The sequence below is a fragment of the Heterocephalus glaber genome, unplaced genomic scaffold (genome assembly GCF_053883595.1).
Source record: "Heterocephalus glaber isolate CG9 unplaced genomic scaffold, H.glaber_assembly_v1.0 deba00000281, whole genome shotgun sequence".
Lineage (NCBI taxonomy): Eukaryota > Metazoa > Chordata > Mammalia > Rodentia > Bathyergidae > Heterocephalus > Heterocephalus glaber.
In genome coordinates this window covers 10,263,224-10,279,539 of record NW_028258139.1, presented here as the reverse complement: position 1 = coordinate 10,279,539, position 16,316 = coordinate 10,263,224, and the positions used below count along the sequence as shown (strand labels likewise).

The following is a 16,316-nucleotide window of genomic DNA, read 5'->3' as shown; positions in this document are numbered from 1 at the left end:
AGAGGGAGATAATCATACCTGCCTCATTGAGTTCTTTGAGGATTAAATGAATCAGTGTGTGTAATGTGCAGGGGAGGTGGTAAACATTCAAAAGTGTTGGCTGATGTTGCTGCAGGGAATACTTGTCAGGCACCTACTATGGTTCAGGCATGGGCCCCACAGACCATATCTTTGGAGAATCTGCTTCCTGCACAGCTGGGATGGTGCCACTCAGTGCTCAGGTAGGGCTGCTGGGAAAGTTCTTGGTCATCTTGTGTATAGTGACCAACTGGGGTTCAGGCCCAGGTATGGTAGCATGTGTATGACCTCCAAGTTTCAAATCTCAGAGGCCCCTGTGTGTGGCCAAAAAGAGATGCCCCAGCTACTGGTTGGTGCCTAAAACACCATTGACTCATTAGTTCACTAAGAAAAAAATGCAAAGTGCCTGCTGAGTCTGGGCCCTGGTGGCACCGGCATGACTGTGTGCATGCTGTGTGGAGCTGGAATAGAGAGCAGTGTGTCCATGTACAGAAGGGTACCACGAACACAGGGAGGAACATGACCACTGCTAACTGTCCATCAACATGGCTTTATGGATTTAATGAGATTATTCATGCTCTGTACCCAGAATAGGGCCTGGAATTTAAAAAGGAATCATTAGCTCATACTCACTAAGGTGACTACTATTTAAAAAAAAAAAAAAGCAAGAAACAAAAAGCAAAGATCGCAATGATGTGGAGAAATTGTAATCATTGTGCACTGCTAGTAAGAATGTAAAATGATGCAGCTGCTATGGAAAACAGTATGGCAGGTGCTCAAAAACTTACGAATAGAGTGATCATTTGACCCAGCAGTTCCACTTTTAGGTATACACTCCAAATAACTTGAAAGCAAGGTTTCAAAGAGTTATTTGCATACCGAAGTCCATAGCAGCATCACTCATGAGAGCCAAAAGGTGACAGCAGCCCACGTGGTGATTGATGGATGAATGGATAAACAAGGTGGTGTACATAGTACAGTGGAATGTAATTCAGCATCAAAAAAGATGGAAATTCTCACATATCCCACAACACGGATTAACACTGAGGGCATTATGCCAAGCAAGATAGGCTAGTCACAAAAAGAATTTTTAAATGAGTCCACTTATAGGAGGTACCTGGAGCAGTCAAAGTCATAGAAATAAAAATGGTGGTTGCTGGTAGCTTGGGGAGTGGAGAATGGTGAGTTAATGTTTAATGGGGATAGAATTTTGGTCTCACAAAAGTATGGAAGTTGTTTGCACAATTGTGCAAATGGACTTAACACTATTGAATGGTACACTTAGACATAGTTAAGGTGATAAATTTTATGCAATGTGTAGTTTACCACAATATTTTTAAAGTAGTTTAAAAAACATGAAAGTGACTCAATGAACAAATATTTGCTTTATCTGAATCCAGTTCAACAGAAAAAAATGTCTTGGAAGTTGTATTAGTCTGTTTTCCATTGCTGTAACAAAGTACTTAAGGCTGGATAATATATAAAGAAAGAAGGTTTATTTCGCTCACAGTTTTGGAGACTGAAGGTCCAAACAGCATGGTGCTGGCTCTGGGGAGATCCTTATGGCAGAAGGCCTCACATTGGTGGCAATGTGTGAGAGGGAGAGATCACAACAAGATGGGAAGCCAGAGAGTAGGAAGGGGCCAGTCTTGCTCTTTCATAACAACCCTCTAGTGAGAACTCATCAAGGTCCTGGGAAAATGACATCACTTCCTTCCTAGGGTAGCACCTCAGTGGCCTTATTCTCCACCAGACCCCAGCTCTTAGCAGGGCCACACTGGAGACCAAGCCTCCAACACATGAGCCTTTGGGAGACAAACCATATCCAATCACAGCAGAAAATGTGAGCACTGTGGTCCAGGGCACTCTGGGAAGTCCTGGCCAATGAGGAGGAGGCAGGGAGGAGAGGAGCTGGTCCAGGCAGGGGACAGCTGCTACCCCAGACCCCTTGCTTCTCTCATCAGTTTGGAGAGATCTCAGGAGCCAGCCGAGAAAGGCATGGTTCGCTTTCCTTCACAGTCACACTGAAACCAGGCCTGGAGAGCCGCTAACACAGGGACTTGAACTCCTCCTAAGAAATAAACAGCTGACATGGTGTTTTAATTGGTGGAGCTCAGGGAGGCTGGGCCAAGGAAGTGTGTGGAGAGGGCCAGGAAGAGGCTGCAGGACACTTGAGGGGTCCCAGGCTGTGTGGTGGAGAGAAGCAGCATGGAATGACTGGCCAGTGCCCAGGAAGGTGCAGACTTGCTTTGGCCTAACTGACTTTCCTTGCACCCAATTCCTGAGATGTTTAAAGAATAACCTGGAGCCCCTCATTTCTGTCTTTCCCTTTCTGGAGCCCGGGATGAGAAAAGGTTTTGTTAGAATGGAGAAATGTAATTACAGACTTGACAGGTGACAGCAAGTCAGAGGAAACATCTTACTCTGCAGATGCTGAAACAATGATTTTAAACAAGGTGACAGTGGAGAATTCTCCTGAACATGCAGGCCAACCCCACTGAGCCATGGCCAGCATCAGTCCCCGGGTAAAGTCACCTCCAATGGCTGTGACTTCCTTCTTAGGGAAGATCAAGGGCAGACACATCCATCGAAATTGGGTTGCAATGGTTGTTAGCCATAGGGTGCCAGACAGGATGGAGAGGCACCATCCGTAGGCCATCCACCAGCCACACCTGCCTCAGGTGCCACCTCTGTGCCAGGCACAGTGTTGAGCACTGGGCCACGCTGCTACAGACACATGGCCCTCACCTGCCCAGCTCCTGCTCCAGCGACGGCTTGTTGAGGTCCCAGAAAACAGAGGCATCAGGTGGCTGCTTGAGTGCAAGTGAGACCCACAGCGTGGGTGAGTGTACAGCTTTCCCACGGCAGATGGGCGCTCACAGCTCATAGGACAGCCCCAGGCACAAAGGGGGGGGGGGGGAGACAGAGATGAGAGGGAGGCAGACAGAGAAGGGAGGACAGTGGTGCTTACTCCTGTAAGTCCTACTCTCTGGAAGATGCTGGAGAAACCAGAATCAGCCCCTTTTCTGCCGATAGGGGTGCCTCCTAAGGACCAGTCCTCAGTCTCCAGAGGGGCGCTTGTGTCGTCACCACCTCTTTCTGGGAGCTGGGATCCACAGGCCCCCTCTTGTCTCAGGTAGGTTAGCTCTGTCACCTGTCCTGGCCAAGCAGGGGTCACTCTGTGGCAGTGAAACCTCCTGGGCTCCCATGCTCTCACCCTGCGGCTTCCATGAGGAGGGCTGCATGAATCAGGCAGAGGAGACTACTTCCTCACACGAGGCTGGCCCTGATGCCTAGCCCCCTGGGCCGCTCTAGCTCCTTCCGGTCCAGGTCCTCCACAGACCGCAGTCCCAGGTGTGTGCACTGGACGCAGGGCTGAGGGTGTGTACAGAGGGGGACCTGGCTGGACTCAGGTGTCTGCCCACAGGGCACTACCAGGTGGACAGGGCAGGGGGTGGGGGCTGCCACTCTTTGGCTTGCTCCTCCTGTGGATTCCAGTTTGTTCTGGGGCATCTACAAATGCTGGGGGCTCGCATCTGTGGGATGTGCTGGGCTGGGGAGGGCTGCGTGTGCTCTAGAAAGAAGGCTGCTGGAAGCACCCGGAGGGAAAGGCCATGGCCTCTGCTCACAGCAGAGACAGTTGCCTCAGTTCATTCCTCTTGCCTGAGTCACTGTTTCAGGAAAAATGCAAAGGCTTCCCAGGGCTGAGGAAGCCCCAGGAGCTATTCTGGCCTTGACACCGGCTCCTTGCCCCTTTAAAGTGGTGGTGCCCACTCTCCCCTGGGGGTTTTGCTCTAGCATAGTCTCCTAACCCTGCCCTCAAAGATGTCCTTTCCTTCTCACCGGCCCGCCAGGATTCTTCTCACTGGCCCAGACCACTGAGTGTGTCCCTCACCGGAGGAACATGACAAAAAGATGGCTTCCTAGTAGTTAGCCAGAGCTTGCACCCAAATCCTGGGTGTCCGGTTCCATGGGCTCCAGCCTTCCTCATTCCTAACTCCCTGCCTTGAGCCTACTCCGGGCAGTCAGAGCAGCAGCAGTCCCACCATCTCTGGCTGACCGTTGGCCTGGCTTTCATTTATTTCCCATGCATTTGTAGAATCTATATATATTACATATGCATACATGTGTGTGTATATTTACATTTTAGTAAAAAAGAAAAATCAGTAATCCCAATACTGATGTGTCCTGGTCCGTCAGGCAGCTTCGTATGCACTTGCCGTCTGAGAAATATACACAAATCATTAAATAGCAATTATTGTAATTAGCGAATGCACATGTGATTAATCATCCTTCTGCCCTGACTCCTCCAGTGTACCTTGCCAGTGGATTAATGGATACTGTAAGGGGCTACACAGCCAAGCTATGGTTAGAGGAAGGAGAAAAGGAGGGATGGATTCCCTGAGGTTCCTTCTCTGTGAGGATGTGTGGGTCTTCTGTCTTTCTGCATCACCATTGCCTCCTCTCTGGCTGCCTCTCCTCTCTTCCTCTTCTGTGTGACCCATCCCAGAACACAGGGGCCCTTAAAACAAATGCATGTCTGAGGTTTGTGTCCCTTGTAGGGGCAGAAGACAGCATGGCACTTATGATCCACTTGAAAACCTCAGTCTGCCCACACCCCTGTGCCCTCTTGAACTCTTCACACTGACTGCTCCAGAACAGGGTCTGGGTAAGCGCCAGTCCTGCCAGGCCTCTGCAGCCCTGGACTCAGAGCAGGCCTTTAGTGGCCACTGTCAGCACCTAGTCACAGCCCTATCCAGCCACTTCCTCCAGCCACAGAGCCCATTTGGGGGCGCTCAGCTCAGGCTGCTGGCATTGTCCGCAGCCAGAACCAGCGCACTCTACCAGATGCTGCAGCCTTGCTAGTCTAAGAGTCTCTTTCCAGCTCCCAGGAGTGTGCTGGGGGAAGGAACAGGTGAGGCACTAATCTTGGCCCCACCCTTGTTCCTGTGTGGATTCTGCCTTCTCCCAGATGAGACAGGATAGCTTGGAGTCTTAATCCTAGCAAACTGCATTAGCCTGGGCCAGTTTGCCACCTGTAAAATAGGGACTTACACCCATCTCCTAAGGCTGAGGGGACAATTAAGACGTTACTGTTTAACTTTGTGTTTATATGAATTACTTCGTCCTGGTAATTCAGCAAATACTGAGCAACTACTGTATGTCAGGCGTGAGCTACTTTAGAAAGCTCTGGTAACACAGCAGTGGCTAAATAAAGCTTGCATTTAGTGGCATGTGTGTAGAGGGGAGAGTTGAGGAGAACAGATAATAAGCAAGAATCAGGTAAATAAATAAGGGAACACTATGTGCTATGAAGAAAGCACAGTAATATGGTGCCAAGGATGAGGGCTCTCTGGGAATGTGGCATTTGACCTGAAACTTGAATGAGGCTAAATAACCAGCTATATACAGATTGGAGGAAGGGCTTTCTAGACAAAGGGAACAGCTAATGCAAAGCCCCTGAATCAGGAATCAACAAAATCTGGTCATGTTGTGACGGGAACTGGTTCCTGCCTCAGAGAAAAAGTGCAAGTCAAGGTTGTAGTAACTTCCAGGTGACCAGGGTGATTACATCCAGAGCATCTCCCACCTGAGAATGAGGGCCTGGGCTTCCAGGAGGTGACCCAGATTTGCGATACCCATCAGAACTAGGCACAACTGCTGAGGCTCATTGATTTGTTCAATAACCAAAACTAGTCTATTTATAGGGTATTATTAAGAAATCAATTTCTTCTGTGCTTTTGTATAATGGTGTTGCCTTACACCTGTGTGTGCACATTGTGTATCATTACAAGTTATTTTCCATGGAGCGTACCTGCTCTGGGGACAAAGAGGTGCCTGAGAACCTGGAAAGGGCACGCCTGCTTGCAAGGTGAATCCCTGGATGAATTAGGGTTCCAGAGTGTGTTAGTAAGCTTTCCTGTCACTGAGACACAATATTCAACAGCTACAAATTGAAGGAGAACAGGTTCAATTTGGCTCATGGTTTCAGAGGTTTTTGGTTCAGGGTGATTCGGCTCCAGGGCAGAAGCATGGCAAAAGCGTGGAGCAAAGCTGTTTAGTTCGGAGGCGGGGAAGTAGGACAGGGAAACAGTGCAAGGAAGGGAGGGTCAAGGGACCAGATAGGGAACCCAAAGCCACACCACCATGACCCACCCAGACACCAATCCCCTGGGTGGCTCTCAAAGAGATCAAGTTGATTTCCACCCTAACTGCCATTCCCAGATTAAGGTGTCTGTTTAATTAAAGTAGTAATGATTTCCCTAACTTCAAGAGCAAAACTGATCAAAGGCTGGGAGGGGACAGCATTGACTCTGGGATTATGTGTCACATATTCCTTCCACCTTGAGGTTCCCCAGTGGTCACTGACAGTGATGCACACCAGGAATGTGTGGAGCTGTACAGCCCCGGGCCACTTCCACCTGCGTGATCTCCCCTGAGCTTGGGCCAGCCCTGCAGGAGGATGAGAAGAATCATCATCTCCATTGTATAGAAAGAAAAGTGAGGCTTGGAGATCTTAGCTGGCTGTGGACAGTAGAGACAGGTGGGAACCATGACTCGGTATCTTATTCTTGCTCCCCTCTCTCCCTTGCTGCTCACCCTACATGCTTTTGGGGGCACGTTCTTGTCACGTAGTGTTGCCTGATGGTTAAGTGTGCCTTTGGTCAGCCAGCCTGTCTGGGCTCCGGTCTTGGCTCTGTCCCATAGCCAGTTGTCCAAGCGTCCATCTCATGTGGTCATCATGGGAACTGAGAGAGTTAATACATACAGGGACTTAGAGGAGGGCTTGGTTCATAGCAAGTGCTCAGCACACATGAGGTGTTCGTATCTCTCTGTGCTGGCCTACTCTGTCCACTGTACTATGCTGTTCTTCAAGGGCAGTCTGTTCTGAACATCCTCAGCCTGCCACCCCTGACTTTGGTCCAACTGTCTTGAGTTTTTCATGTTTCCTCTTTATTTTCCTGTTCTCTTTTACTACTCTCAGTCCTTTACTTCTGTCCATCTTCTTCCTACTTCCCTTCCTTCTTTCTCTTCTCTCCTCTTTTCTGCTGTGCACATGCCCACGAGTACACACACACACATGCACACACACACACACACACAACAGCCAGACATTTACAGCTGCAGCTCTTTTTTGCAGCAGACCTTGCTTCTCCGTCTCAATCTGGAAAATCTCATCTCCAAGTAAATCTGAAGTTTAGAAGATATTCTTCAAGCTTACAATTCTAAAAATTAGAAAAAAAGTTTACGTATCCTCAACTGATCACAAATTTGCGAGTCTGCACTCTCCCTGAGGCCAGGTCACCACAGTCAGCCACCACCAGCAGCTCCACCTTGATGAGGACCATGGGGACATGTGGTGGAGGCTCCTGCTTTGTGGAACAGAACAGTAATAGCAGAGTCCAAAGAGACTTTGGGATATGGAGGGTGAGGTGGAAAGCCATTCAGAACAGAATTGGACAGAATCCAGATAGGAGGTGGGACCTCAAGATGTTCCCGGCCACACCAGTTCCCCCAACACTAAGCACTCTGCCCTGGGCCTGTCCCGGGCAGCCCTCGAAAGTCCAGACCTGGTGCTGCCTCTACTCTTTGCAAGTGACGACCAACTCACCCGGCTGTTGTCACGCATCCCTCCCTGGGCTGTAGCTGAGCATTTTAATAGTGCATTAGCTCAGGAGTGACAAATGGTGACCACGGAGGGCACTGCCTGCACTGCATCATGTCGCTGCAAGTTTCTGGAGTCACCGCTTGCAGCACACCATCTCTGGGGCAGAGGCCAGTGCCCCTTCTGTCACCATCTGAGATCAGAACCTCCCCCCGTTCCCAGCACCACGGGAGGAGGTGGTGGTGAGGGGAGATGGAGGAGTACAGGAAATCTGAGCCCTTCCCTCTAGCTCCCCAGGCAGCTTCTGTCACCCTCACACCCTCTCCATTTATCTGTGAGTCTGAGTTAGAGAGGCAGTCTGGATATTTCCATCTAAGAACCAGCCGGCTGGCTCTATATAACCCAAATGTCCAGAGAATTGTCAATCCTTCTTTCTAGCCTGGAAATATGAGTCAAGTCTCAACTCGAGGCTTAACAGTTACTCACTCTAGCCTCAGTTTTCCTCTGAGGAGCAGGGGAGGGGCTGACATCCTATTACTTCCTGGGTCTGGTCTAAGGCACAAAGACACCTCTCAGGGTGATGGACAGTTCAAGGGGCCCAACGAGTGTCCATATCTTTACTCACTTTGCTTTCTGGAGGTACTTGGATTTTTCATGTTCTCATTTCTCTGGACTTAGCAGGGAATCACTGCTCAGAAGCCTTAACTGGTAGCTTCTGAGTAGGGACCCAGAGGAGACACTGGATGTGCCCCTCTTTTGCCCACTGTCATTCCATGTGTGTCTGTGGATCACAGAGCAACTCCCTTCCCATCCTGCCACTCAGCAGCTCTGCCCAGCCTCCCAGGAAAATAGTTTTCCAGTCTGCACCTGCCAGGAGGCAGCGTTGCCAGGCCCCTGATGCTTTCAGCTGCCTTTCCACTCTGCAATTCTGTCTGAAGTAGGAAATAGGGCAGACTCCAAAGGTCATTAAAAATATGAAAAGGAAATAAACCGGCCTCCATAAATCACTCCCTGGCAGGCTTGCCTGGACTGGGCTGGGGGAGGTGGCATGCTGGGCCTGGGGAGCACAGCGGGGTGTCTCTGCTGGGTCTGCCTGTATCTTGGTCCTGGTCTCCACCTGATGAACCTCTTCAGGGTTCTTGGGGACCTACTAGGAGCCAGGCACTGTGCTGGATACTTTTACATTAACCTTCTCCTCCCTGCCAAGAGAGAATTGTGATCTCTGTTTTGGGACATGACAAAACTGAGGGTCTAGGACATTCAATGACTGACGACTGACCCAAGAGGGTGAAGTCACACAGATAGAAACTCAGCCCTGATTCTGACATGGACACCTTCTGCCTTCCCAAGGTCTTTGCGGACTGCGAGCTCTCTGCAGTTCTGTGACATGGGCAGGTGGCCTGCCTGCTCCCACTCCCACCTCCCCTGCTTTTCCTGTCCTCTGATGTTCGGTGGCACCACAAACCTGTTCCTGACCATCCTCTGCCCACACCAGTACTGTCTATCTCAAGACTTTTTCCCACCAAGCTACTCTCACATTGGAAAATTATTCAAAAACTCCCTGATACAGTAACTGTATTCACTAATGGAGCACCTTGTTAGACAACTCTCCCCCGGCACCGGCCACCTCTCATACTGGGAATTCAATACAGGGCTTTCACTCTGAGTTATATTTGCAATCTTTTTTTAACATTTACTTTAATAGAGAATTCCTAGAGCCAATCCTAAGTAGCAAATGTCTAGTGGTTTAATTTCCTTTGGGTTTTTTTTTTGATACATGGTATATGACTTATTAAAAGGGAAGCAGGGTCTAGAACCAGACAGATATCAAATCCCAACCCTTGCTTACTAGTTATGGGAACAGTGACACATACATAAACATTCTAGGCTCCCACCACACAATTTGTGACAGGGATTAAGTGAATTTGTGCACATAAAGCACATAGCACAGAACCTGGTACCTAGAGCCTGGTACCCTCAACAAATATGAGTTACTTTTTTATTTAACCTTTGAGAACAAGGAAGGTTTGTTTCCCCTACCTTCCTCTAAGTCATGTAATGGTTATCAATACCACCTAGGTATCAGACCTGTCCTGGATATGTGGATGGGGTGTGGCTGCCCTGTACTTGTCACTTAGGGGTGCCCTTGAGCTGCTGGCTCTGGATGGCAGGCAGCCTTCTTTAGGGCAAAGAAGCATAGGGTGCTATTGTCCAGAAGTATTCCACAAAGAACAAGTGTTAAAGGCCCAGGTGCCTAGCCTGTGGCATTACTGGGAGGTGGTGGAACCTTTAGGAGGTGAGGCCCAGTGGAAGGATGTTAGGTTACTGGCGGCATGGCCTTGAAGGGAATATCAGGACTCTGATCTCTTTCTCTCTTATCTGCATCCTGGTCACCATGAGGTGAGCAGCTTCCTCTGTCACACGCTCCCATCATCACGTACTGTGTTGCCAAAGATCCAAAACAACAGACCAACTCACCATGGGCTGAAACCTCCAAAACTGTGAGCCCAAATAAACTTTAAAAAATAAAACCAAGCTGATTACTTCAGGTATTTTGTAACGCTAACAGAAATCTGATTAACACAGGGAGGTACTGCTGTAGACCAACTTCAGACCATGACTGAACCCTGCTGTGTATGCAGGTGTGACTGTCATTTCCCAAAGGACTCTGCAGAAAGGATTGTGAGAGAAGTGCTAAATGAGGCCTGAAGAGGAAAGGAGGAGAGTGAGGAAGAAGAGTGACTGGGAATGGAGGGCTTTGGCTGAGAGGACCAAGGCAACTCAGCATGGGAGCTGTCTTGCCTTCCAAGGGTGCACACTGAGCTCACGTTCACTAAACATCACCTAGAAATCTTGTTACATTTGTGAGTTCAGCAATATTAATGCAGATTTTAGAACTTTGATCAAATAAGTCCGACCTAAGGACAGGAAATATGTATTTTAACAAACTCTTTTAGCAATTTTGATATCACTGCTTGGGACCATACTTTGAGGTGCTCTGGACTTTCAGCTGGGGCCCTGAAATACTAGATTCTCAAGAAGATCTGACCCTTTCCCTGGAGAAATCAAGCTCATCATCTCACTGGGTACCAGTGGGTTGCCTGGGTACCAGCTCATTAGAGGGGCCACCCACTGCCCTCAGACCACAGAAACTGTTCTCCACCAATCTAATCAGGTGTGATCCCTGGCTCCTAGCTCTCCTCATGCTGTAGCTCCTAGTCACTACCCCTGTAACTCTCAGCATTGCTCTTGGCCTTTGAGCACCCAGCCTGCATTTCACCCATGTGTCAAGGCTTAGCTGCATTGATCAGTTCATTGGGTTTACTGCTGGAAACAAAGCTTAATATGATATCTCACTGATCTCTCATTTCTGTTACTCAGACTAGGTCATAGCTGGAATGTACCTGAGAGACAATCTAGTCTGATCATCCTTAACCAGGTATGAATCAAGGTCAGGAAGTTTTCTAAAAATATACATAAGACAGGAAGCTCAGGATATGGTGAACATTCTCCCTGTAATGCTGTTGCAAATGTTTTTGTTATCCTGTCATATCCATTCTTGCCTTTTTACTCTGCCAGGAATGTGGGTGTAATGGCTGAAGCTCTAGCTGCCATCTTTGACCATAAGTAGCAGATGGTAGCCTGGTAAGCTGGAAATAGCTGGTCTCTATACACTGAATAGAGTGGAGTATTTCCCTGTACAGTTTTAGATAGGAGAGAATAAACTTCTATTTGTTTAACTCACAAAAAAGGAAGAAGAGACATACTCCTTGAGATTCAGGTCCTGGATGTTAGCTGTCTATTCCTTTGCTTTTTTAGTAGTTTTAAATTCTTTGTGGTGGTAACCACTATGCTAATACTTCTTTTGCAAATCTACAAAGAGAAACATACTTTCACAGATATGTCGTTAACCAGCAAATACTCAGTTGATTGATTTTATAGTTGTCTATCCTCCTTCTACTCAGAGAAGATGGAGTTAGTTGGTGCAATCAAGAGTTCTGGGATTTTGCTCTGATTCTGTCAACAGCTAATTTTGTGTCTTTGGAATTCTCTGTGACCCACTGTGCAATGATGAATGGATGAGCCCTACACTCCATCTATACCATGAGGTTGACTGAAGTTCTGAGAGGCATATGTTGTTGTATTTCCAGGGTTAACATGTGTGAACCTGACTGGTTAAACCCACTTTGTGACACTATTGGTCTAAGCATCATGAGGAAATGGATGGAGCTAGGGATGATCCTGTTTAACTAGGAGAAAGACGTGAACATAGAACATTGTATTGGTCAAGCCATATGAAAATTCAGTTGTCTCATTCTTATAAAGAAAAAAATCAACATGACTAGACCTGATGACTTGAAAGCCCTGGGAGGTGAAGTTGTATCTGAAAACTAGCACTTTGGCGGAAGATGCCTCACAGGGTTTTTTCCCCTTTCTTCATCCTTCACCTATTGCCTGGCATCCTGAGTATCAAATTCAAAAGCTGAGATCATGTATTTACTCTGTAGAAGAACACATCTTCCAAATGCTTCACATAGAGGACCAGTCCTTTGTAAAGTGACATTTTGACAGAACTTCAGCCAGAGAAGTAGTTGTGTTAGATCTGTCAGACAGGCAAGACTATTTCCTGCTGTCTCTTCATGCACTGAGAGTCTAGGGCACTGACTATGATATCTACTGACCCCCAAATAATCCGTGAAAGATCTCATAAGCAGCCCAGATTTCCCTGTTGTTTCTTCTTGGTCCCTGAGAAGCAGAACCTCCCTGAGGATATTCATTCCCTCTCATTGGACAATTTCTAACCAATGGGATTTTGTGCCTGTATTTAACATAAATTCTTAAGGTGGTGTTGTAGTCAGTGGTTTGCAAGGGAATAGGTCTAATACTGGACACATAATCTATAGGATTATTTTATAATATTCACCCAAAAAGACAAATGCAGAAGAGTGCAATAGATCTGTCCACACTCTAGAGACCCAAAGAATCCAGCTGAGGGCCTGGATCCTACAGCAATGTCCTGTGCAAGTCCAGCTGAAGACCTAGAGCCCATGGCAATGTCTCATGCAAGTCTGTATCAAGGATCTGCACTGGGAAGGCCCAAAGGACAGTGGTGAAAGCTTAGAAAATCGGTGCTGGTGGGGTGAAGGGTCTGTGCCAGAAAGCTGACAGATCTGCACTGGAGCCAGAAAGTGATGCTCAAGGTTAAGACCAGAGCTCCCCTAATGAAAACAGAGGCCAACCCTGGCAACATAAGGATCTGAGCTCATATAAGGAAAACCAACTGAGGCAAGCTTCTCCAAGAAAATCAACAGCATACACTCTTCTCCTCCCGTTCTCCTTTTATGTCATTGACAGCAATCCTCAGGTGGGTCTTCCAGCACAGAACCTCACTGACTCAGTTCAGCTGGATGTTCCCACGTAAGTTGACTATTAGTTAATCCACTGTAGGTGGTATGACAGCAGTGCAGTCACTGGAATTCTAGCACTTTTGCCCTTTTATTTTAATCTGTCCAAAGATGTCACATAGTTCTGAACCTAGAATGGATGTTGAATGAGCTGAAGGTAAAGATGGATGGATCAACCAAGCCAAGCTGCAAATGCAGCCCAAACTGTCAGAGGTCTGCTCTTGCTTATGCTCCTAGGAAAGGCCTTAGGAAGTCCACAAGTACACACAAGTGAATTATTACTCATCAAACTGTGAGCAGCTTCAGTATGTAAACCTAGTGGGCAAATTGCTCAACAGGTAAGTTTTTTAGAACTGAGCTATCAAAGTCCACTTGGTCTGTTCTTGGGTGTTTTATTTGCCATCTTGGTGCAGTTAGACACTGATAGCTACATGGGGATTTTTCCTGCATTGGCGCCAATTAGAAGTCCTTTCTAGTTATTGTTACTGTATCTTCTTTACTGTGTCACTGATGACCTGGCAGTGGGCAGACAGTGCCACTCAAGGCAACCTGCACAGAATGCAAAGAGCGACTGGTGCAGCATCTCCTCAAGGTCTCAGTGGAATCTGTCTGCGTGTGAGTCAGGTGAAATTAAGCCCTGCCTGTTGTTACCCTTGTTCTATTTTTGCCTCTCAGATCGATTTGTTCAGGAGCAAGAATAGTACTGTATGAGCATTAACGAAGTTTGCCCTGAGCACCTCCTGGTTTTGTGAAAGAGAACTAAAGACAGTGCCCTGAATAGCAATGTTGGTGTGCAGTGGTTTCCTGGGGCCACTTGGTGAGCATACAGACACCACAATCCCTGATTGGCGGCCTGATCTCATGACTATATTTCAGTCTCTTAACAATTTTTCTCTAGCAGAATCATGTCTTTTTTTTAGTACATAATTTTGGAGTGGTTTGATTAATAGAATAACAACATCAACAATGTCTACTTTTAATTACTATAATTTTTCAAACACATGGAACGTTGTAATACCCTAGTCAGAAGTGGGTGCTGTGTCTTAACATCAGAGTGGCTGTGTGCCATGCTCAGACCAAGTGTGGAAGTTTGCTCATGTGGCTCCATACCTGCCATCCCCAATGCAGCCAATCTCTGTGCCTGTACTTGGTGATTCATCCAGCTCTTGAATCTTCCCATCCAGCAAGCCTGTCCTGTTCTGCACATGATGTGTCACTTGTCCTGACTTGTCACTTTAACCCTTCCCCCAATAAGTAATTCTTGACTTTAGCAGTTGGGTAAAAGGAAAACATTTTTGCTGACCAGCTGTGGATGCTGAGAGGTCCTGTGGCAACTGGAACCTGATGAAGACTTTTAAGCATGGGGGACATGTAGTCCCACCTGCACTTCATGAATTTGATGTTGGAGAACAGAACTGGAAAGGAGCAAAGCCTAAGACCAGGAGTACCACTGGGTTGTTGTGACATCATTTTCATGTACTTCATGTTGAATAGAAATTTCCCTAAAAACCCAATTGGAAAGTGCCAGACTGCAGAATGATATCCCACTTGTCATGAAGTGTCTGGATTCTGAATTGGAAGTCTGTTGCTGGGGCACTTGAGTGCCTGGTGGAAGTACATGAGTTGGTTTGCATTTGGGGCCATGTTGTTTGCAAAACTATAAACCTTTGAATGCTGAAACCTTGCCTAATGTGGTGAGCAGTTCTTTCTTCTCCTAAAAAGACTCATAGGAACCAAGAAGACTGGTGGATCACGGATAGGTCACCCCACTTACACAGGGAGCCCATGTGCTCAGTGAAAAGGCAAATGGGCCACTCACTGCATGAACCACATGCCCCCTCAGTGGAATTTGCACAAAAGCACAGGTGATGGATTTGGCCTGAGCTGGAGAAGCAAGGAAGGAGCCACCTTCTACCTAGAGACATGCCAATTTGGGAGGGTTGGAATATGCAATCTTGGGAAAATCATCTCATATTCCTGAGCCTCAGTGTCCCATCTGAGAAATAAAGGGGTTAACAGAAACTACAAAACAATTCTAAAAATAATGAGGACTAACATTTACTGAGATCTCCCATGTGCCGAGTACTGTTTTAAGCATTTTGATGTTTGCCTTATCGAATCCCACGCAATAACCTACAAGATAGGTACTATTACCACCACCATTATTTCATCTAGGAAAGTTGTGAGCCTGGATTTGAATCTAGACAGTCCAGAGGTCCAAATGGTTAGCCAGTATGTGATTTTTTTCCCCAGGGTTCTAAATTATGTAAGATTAAGAGAGAAACCATGTTACCCTGCAACCTTTATAAAAACCACTTGGCCAGATGGAGATACAAAAAGCAATTTCTAAAAACAACAATGATAAATCAGTGATGAAGGGAAGGATTATATAATAAATGGTGCTAGGGCAATTGGTTAGCTACTTGGAAAAAATATCAAAGCAATTTAGATCCTCATGTCATAAACTTTGCCATAATATATTCCAAGTTGATTACATAGATTAGTAGAAAAAGGAGTTCCAAAGCTCTGGCTGGGAGAAGACTTTAAATAGCTGAAAACAATGGAAGAAATTACAAATAATGATAATTTCCGCTTCAAAAAATTAGAACTATCTACATCTGAAATTTTAAAAAAACAACAAACAGTAAATTTGGGAAAGTATTTACGAGAAATGTAGTATTTTCTTAATAGCTGTACTTGTCTAAATTTGTCTAAAGTAATAAGATCTGTAAAGACTCTGATAGATAAATAGCAAAGGATGCATTCACTATCCTAATGGATATAATGGAAAAAATGTTCAACCTCAGTAATAAGCTCTAAAATTCTAATTTAAAAAGAAGTGCCACATTAGTATGATTATACTTGTGCGTACATATTGTATATACATATATGGATGTGATTATGTATATACACACATCCACTTCCTGTGGAACTGCTGGAGAGGCATAGCAGTAATGAAACCCCAGTTGTAATCTTGGTTCCTAAATATTGTTCTTCACTGAAGGGAATTAGAGGCAAAGTTAGCATAGCAGAACTTCTTACAACATCTGGTGCTAGAAAGTAGTGCTAACAGGACAGCCTAAGGGACTCCCACTGGAGGAAAATGAGATAATTAGAGCATCAAGATAAATCATCACATTAACAGAGTAAGTGAGAATTCATGAGTCTATACTGATAGGTTAGTTAATGAATAAATAAATAGAGGAGAATGAGGAAAACTTCATCTTAGGATGTAATGTGACCAACAATATGAAAGGAGTAATGGAGTTAGAATGTCATCACATAGC

At 46.4% G+C, this 16,316-nt stretch overlaps 1 protein-coding gene and 1 pseudogene across 50 annotated transcripts in view; both read left to right on the top strand.

The window, feature by feature from the left end:
• Positions 1 to 16,316, top strand: part of Cacna1c (calcium voltage-gated channel subunit alpha1 C) — a 733,897-nt gene that overhangs the window by 351,446 nt on the left and 366,135 nt on the right. The window lies entirely within an intron of this gene.
• LOC147830217 (small nuclear ribonucleoprotein-associated protein N pseudogene) overlaps positions 1 to 16,316 on the top strand; it is an 82,607-nt pseudogene that overhangs the window by 32,127 nt on the left and 34,164 nt on the right. Inside the window, exon 1 of the transcript XR_015439698.1 lies at positions 1 to 16,316. This exon is cut by the window's left edge and continues 32,127 nt beyond it; it is cut by the window's right edge and continues 34,164 nt beyond it. The product of XR_015439698.1 is annotated as a small nuclear ribonucleoprotein-associated protein N pseudogene (transcript).